Raw genomic sequence first — 6,521 nt, forward strand, 5'->3', positions numbered from 1 at the left:
TTTCCTTTCCTATGAGTGATTACATGAATTGATTGATTTTTGCTTGTATGTAACAAGATATATATTATTTATATAACATAGGCAGTCATGACTTATCCTTTTTGGATGTCTGTATCAACATATTTATAATTCTTTTGTTTCTTATTTAATCCATGATAGACATTGTGAGATGAAATAGATTAATCATGCTTCATATTATAAAGCTATTATAAAGCTATACAGCTACAAAAATTTAAGGATTATACTAGGCACCTAATTACAAACAACCATAAACAAACGGAAACTACAAATTTGAGGCACTAAAGCTAATCTCCGACATTTTAAAACTTTACGGTACGGGTCAGCTAAAAGTTAAATCCGCTGCTGCTGCTTGTCGCTCGATCAATTCATCTATTGAAGTCGTGGAACATGAAGAAGCTTTGCAGAATTCCAAAACAGCCCCGCCATCCAATGCGCTTCGTAGCCGCATCCAAGCCGAAATTCCCAAACTAACCAATAACCTTCAAACTTCCTATTCATTCTTGAAACAAATATGTTCAAAATTACAATCATTTCTAATTCCATCTATACACAATCCTATTACCCAATCAGTATCCAAAACCTGAACAATTTCAAGCCCAATTTCAGGCACAATAGCCAACATTCTCTACAAGGTTCATAACAGAACAACCTGGTGGCAATGGTTCATATCAGTTTCACAGCAAATTCCTTGCAAACATCACAATGCAATCAGGAAAATCAGCATGATAACAGAAGATTATTCTCTTTCAGTATGATAATAACGATCACGAATAACAATAATTTATTTTCTAACTGTTAATATAACATTAGAATCTTTTAGAAGCTCAGTTCAAAAAACAGAACCCCTCTTTTTTTAAAGGGAATTCTCCACCATATTTCTAACACCTCTAATTAACATAACCTCATAACAAGAATTTTAACAGTTTTCAACTTCCGTAACAAAATAACAGTAACTGTTAACCAGCATCCCCATGACTAACAGAACTTATAAACTAACCTTTAGAAAAGAGAGAGATCCATAGCTATTCAATGACCCCGTGTTTTTACCATCAACCAAAAAAAGGAACTATTTTGGAGGCCCCAAATTGTTTTTGACCCGACCACTTCATGGCATGAACCCATTGTGAATTCCCTGCCACATGAAAACGTAACGGGAAAGTCCAGTTAGAATTCGAGCTTGTAATGTAGGCTACTCACAAATTCGGTTTCAAAATAGTTAAATAGCTAGGATAGGATCCATCACCAAGCTTTGCAAATAACCGAAGTTTTAATTTTCACCAAGTTTTCACTGCAGTAAAAAACAAGGTAATTAGCAAGGCTGTAAAAATTCAAAAATATCCCAAAAGAGTTAAGACAAAGATGGAGCGAGAAAGGGTAGGTTCACGTTACCGTTCCAGACCACCGTTCCAGACCAAACATCAATAGAGCAATCAAATTTCTGAGCACCCTAAAGGGGATTTCGCAGAGACCCCTTTTGATCTCCTTGGGCCAATCTGAAACCCTAGCTGTTGAATATAAAAGGTGAGAGTGGAAACGATTGAAGGGGAGAAAAACAAAAAACCTAAAATCTGGGCGGCCACGAAACAACCCTAATTTCCTAAACAAAACCTGATTTTGGTGACGGCGTGAAAGAATCTAGCGAGGAGAGGAGGATATAAGCTCACCATCGCCGCCGAATCACCGCCGAAGGTAAGCTTTCTTACTGGATCTTCTTTTGAAACCATGGTTTTCGCGTTTAGAGTGAGATTGGGAGTGGTGTATCGTGAGGTTGGCGCAAGCCGATTGAGGGTTAACGAGAGATTGAGAGTTTGAAAGATGTCGAGAGTGAGAGCCCTTTTGCGTGAGTAAGATGAATGAGTTTCTGGTTTCTCAGATCCAGAAATATTGCTATTGTTTTTTTATTATTATTAATATATGTTTTCTTCTGGGTTGAATTTTTATATACTATAAATATCTCACGTTAACATTACTTTTATATTTGTGTTACTGTTATTTGGTTTTTATGTACTGCATATATATGATATTGTTGATTCTAATTTTATATTTATGTTCCTTTCGATTAGTTCTAGATTCATATAGATGGGTTACTGTAATTTTAATTTTTTTTTGTTTAGTTTATATGTATATTACTGATAGTTCTAATTTATATAAATATTATCTTTTTGTTTAGTTTTCATATACATCCATCTATATATATATATATATATATATATATATATATTTTTAAATGTATATACCTTTTGTTTTTTCTTTTTCATACAGACGTATACTCCTCTCATAACATTCATATATATATATATATATATATATATATATATATATATATATATATATATATATATATTGATTTTAAATATATATATATAAAGTTAGTCTTAAATATGATATATATTATTATACTTTCTAGTTTAGAGTTTATGTATATATACTTGCTATTCGCTTCTATGTAAATATATTTACGTTTCAGGTTTTATAATATATTCTAGTTTTTATTTATTTCTTTTATTTTTATTTATTTTAATATTAATTAGAATTAATTTTGGATTGGATAATTTTTCATTTATTCACTCGCCCCATATTTATACGAACTTTCCTTATTTTAATTGTATCTTTTGTAGTTACTTAATTATTTAGCTGATTAGTTGATAAATTTTAATTACTTAATTACTTATTTTTTAGTTACTAAGTAAGCTATTTGGCTATTTGTTTAGTCATTTGATTAGACAATCTCTTCAATATTCTTATCACGTATGTAGATTATCATATTAATATTTCACATAATTTCGATTCAATTTTACTAACATTTCATTCGATTTCGAATTCATTTTTAACTTTCCGCAATTTCAAAATTCATTTCACAATAAATACAATTGATTTTAAATCACTTTCAAAACCAAATCAAACTCAATATCCAAACTTTTTTTCTTAAATAGTTCGAATGGAAAAGGACCATTGGAATCTTGCATTCCGGTGGGAATCCTCGAATAATTAGTCCTGAACCCCGCGTTTTGGATTAACCGTTCATTCTTTTCTTTCACTCTTAAAACACTTTAATTAGCATGGACAAAATAAAGGCCGTTGGGATCAAGCATTCTGGCGTAACCCTTTGAACATTTGATTCTCATCAAGTGTTCGTTGCCCATTAAATAATTTTCTTAAATAATTCGAATGAAAAAGGACCATTGGAATCTAGCATTCCAGTGGAACCCTGAAATTTTGATCTTAGGGCTTATGCCTCATTCTTAAATATCCGTATTTCAAACTCAAAAACATATACTTAATTCTTATCTTAACCTCTTTCAATAAAGATGGAAATGGAACATGGTGTATACCATGCACTCCTGGGACTAGGATTCGAGATGTATATCTCGCCAATCCTAGCTCTCGCCATCATCCAAATTTATCCACTTTGTTTTCCTCAAACACTCATTCAAATTTCTCTTAAACGTCCATCAATACTTGATCTAGGTCAAGTCATTTTCACTACAAAATTCAAAATACCTAATTCTTATCTAACATTTTCTCAATAAAGGTGGAAATGGAACATGGTGTATACCATGCACTCCTGAGGTTAAGATTCGAGACGTATGCCTCGCCAATCTTAACTCTCGCCATCTTCTAAAACTGTCAATGCGGTTTCTTCAAACCCTTTCCCAGTCAAATTCCAAAAATACTTAATTCCTATCTTAACTTTTTTTAATAAAGATGGAAATGGAACATGGTGTATACCATGCACTCTGAGGCTAGGATTCGAGATGTATATCTCGCTCATCCAAGTTCTCGCCATCACCCAAAATACATCCAACCAATCAAACTCTTTTCTCGCCGCCGTGCGATTAATCAAAAACCTTTTTCATAAATGGAAGATATATTGTCTTAAGTGATACAAAACAATGTTTCGGCCACGATTGTTGAGTAGAGATAATGACGCTTTTCCGAATGTAGATTTATAAATCCGTTCGATGTGTGGTACGCGTCCACTCCTCATCTGTTTTGGGTAAAACGATGTTTTTGTCGATTAATACAACATAGCTTTCGCTAAAATCGACCAACAAACAAACATTTTTCTACCCAGAACTACGTAAGCCTTGATTTCTCTTTTGAGATACGTAGGAGCAGGATTTGTAAATCTTGTCAGGCCCACTAATAAAAAAACTTAGGTTTAGTCCTTCGTCAAAAACCCAAAAACATTTTCCTCTCTTCTATTCATTCTTTCCCACCTAATAAATCGAAAAGCCAAACATTTCAAACTAACACTAATGCACACAACTAACCTAATGGTTCCCGTTGAGTACAACGGACGTGAGGGGTGCTAATACCTTCCCCTTGCGTAATCGACTCCCGAACCCTGATATTGGTTGCGATGACCATATCTTATCCTTTCTTTTAGAGGTTTTATCGATATTTTCCTTTTTCCATTTTTGGGAATAAATAAAGTTCGGTGGCGACTCTGTTCAGTCCATCATTGCGAGCGTGCGATCGCGCTTCGCTTTGAAGTTGTATCCCCATTTTTTTCGAGGTGCGACACTTGTCCATGGTACTAGAAAGTAACTTCCCTAGATCTCACCCAGAAATTCACAGGCAGGGTGCCTGCTCTGATGCCAATTGAAATTCTAGTTATCAGACTTTGGATGTCACACTGGTTGTTATGACATCCAATTCTGCACAGACAGGGATAATGCAGAACTTAACAGTAAGTGCAGTAAATAACACAAGTAATTGTTCACCCAGTTCAGTCCAACATGACCTACATCTGGGGGCTACCAAGCCAGGGAGGAAATCCACTATTAGTAGTATCAATTCAAAGCTAAACTCACCCGTTTACAACTTATCACTTAATCCCTACCCAATGCAATTTCAATCTTAACCTAAGATCAGAGTTCCTACTCACTCCCCCTCAATCACCTCAGTGATATTAAAGACACTTTGAAGTCACACTTCAAAAACAACTCTTGATTATGCTTCACAGCTTAAATCAAGATACACAGCACTCACGCTTAAAAGCTTTGAGTGACACAACACTTACAACTCAATGAACACCCTATGCCAAAGCAATCATCTACTTGATAATGGCTTGGCTTACAAGATACGTCTAATACTAGACTCACAAAAATACAGCAGTGAAGTATGATGGACACACAAAATCTTCACGCCTCAAAATCCCCGAAACTGAATGAAGGAACGCCTTCCTTTTTATATTGCAGCACCTGGGCTTTTGCACCTGTATTCTCCTGAATTTAAGGTCACTCAAGTTCCCATGAATTCAACATTTAGGTTACTAACAAATAGGCTATTTGTTAGGTTCATTGAATGTAGATTGGTTGTTAATTTCCTGGTTTTTCTCTAAGCTGTTGACTTCCTGAAGAATAGCCTGAGAAAAAGCTGAAACAGAAAACTGAACAACCTACAATTTAGCATATGCTGTCAGGAATGAATGTCACGACATTCAGCTTGACATCAAGGTCCATATGCTGAGTCTGTTTTTCCAGAAAACAGACTGTACAATTTTGCTGACCTGTACATGATCAAAATGATCATACTACAGTAACAGCTTACATTAATAAATGTCAAAGTGTCCAACTTAACATTTACACAATTGGCCTTAAGTTAGTTCTGTTATTCTTTTGAAGAACAAACTAAGTTACATGCTGAAGTATAGCAGAACACCACTCTGCCTAATCTTCAGTTCCTGCTGTCAATGAGGAATGTCATAACATCCAGTTTGACATTCAATCAGTAGGCCTTATGCCAGGTCTGGTTCTTCCTTGATAACCAGACTGCACTTAAATACTAAGTTCTAACAGAACTCCTGCTGTTCTATTCCTTAGTATCTGTTAACAGGTATGAGTGTCACAACATCCAGTTTGACATTCATTAAATCCTGTGTTAGCTAGTCCTGCAGTAACTACAATGTAGTCACACATACATGTTATGACATCAGTCAAGACATTAGTGTTTTACCATATAATGCAGCCAATTAAACACCTACAGATATAAATCTGGAGATATAATTCAAGCGGCCAAGAAAACCTCGAACTTGCTTCTCAGTTTTGGGCGCAGGCATCTCTTGTATCACTTTGACCTTGGAAGGATCAACCTCAATACCTCTCTCGCTAACAATAAAGCCCAATAACTTGCCAGAACGGACTCCAAATGTACACTTGTTAGGATTCAGACGAAGCTTATACTTCCTCAAACGTTGAAAAAGCTTCAACAAGTGCTCAACATGTTCAACTTCCTGATGCGTGCTTTTCGCAAGTATACGAACGCGTCAGAGTAATATAAAAGATTGTCGAATCCACAGAGACCAAGTGTCAATCTATCGTTATCTATTGTTATGGTGTTTATCAAAGGCAATCAAAATAGGTGTTTTTAGAGTGTCCAAAGAAAAGTAAAGTGTTGAATAAAGTTCAATTAATAAAGACAGGGTCGAATGTAATTCACATAATCAATTAATAATCCAAGTACTTGCTAATAGAGCTACTTATGGGCAGTGTTTC

General features: G+C 34.9%; 1 long non-coding RNA gene across 1 annotated transcript; it reads right to left on the reverse strand.

Moving 5' to 3' along the window:
* Window positions 1-271: 271 nt before the first annotated feature.
* LOC127125859 (uncharacterized) lies at window positions 272-1,915 on the reverse strand. Its single transcript, XR_007804823.1, has 4 exons — window positions 1,411-1,915; window positions 1,265-1,309; window positions 1,019-1,153; window positions 272-670 (listed from the first exon to the last, which is right to left on the reverse strand). It is a non-coding gene; the product is annotated as an uncharacterized LOC127125859 (long non-coding RNA).
* Between the last annotated feature and the right edge of the window lie 4,606 nt (window positions 1,916-6,521).

This window comes from Lathyrus oleraceus, chromosome 3 (assembly GCF_024323335.1).
Source record: "Lathyrus oleraceus cultivar Zhongwan6 chromosome 3, CAAS_Psat_ZW6_1.0, whole genome shotgun sequence".
Lineage (NCBI taxonomy): Eukaryota > Viridiplantae > Streptophyta > Magnoliopsida > Fabales > Fabaceae > Lathyrus > Lathyrus oleraceus.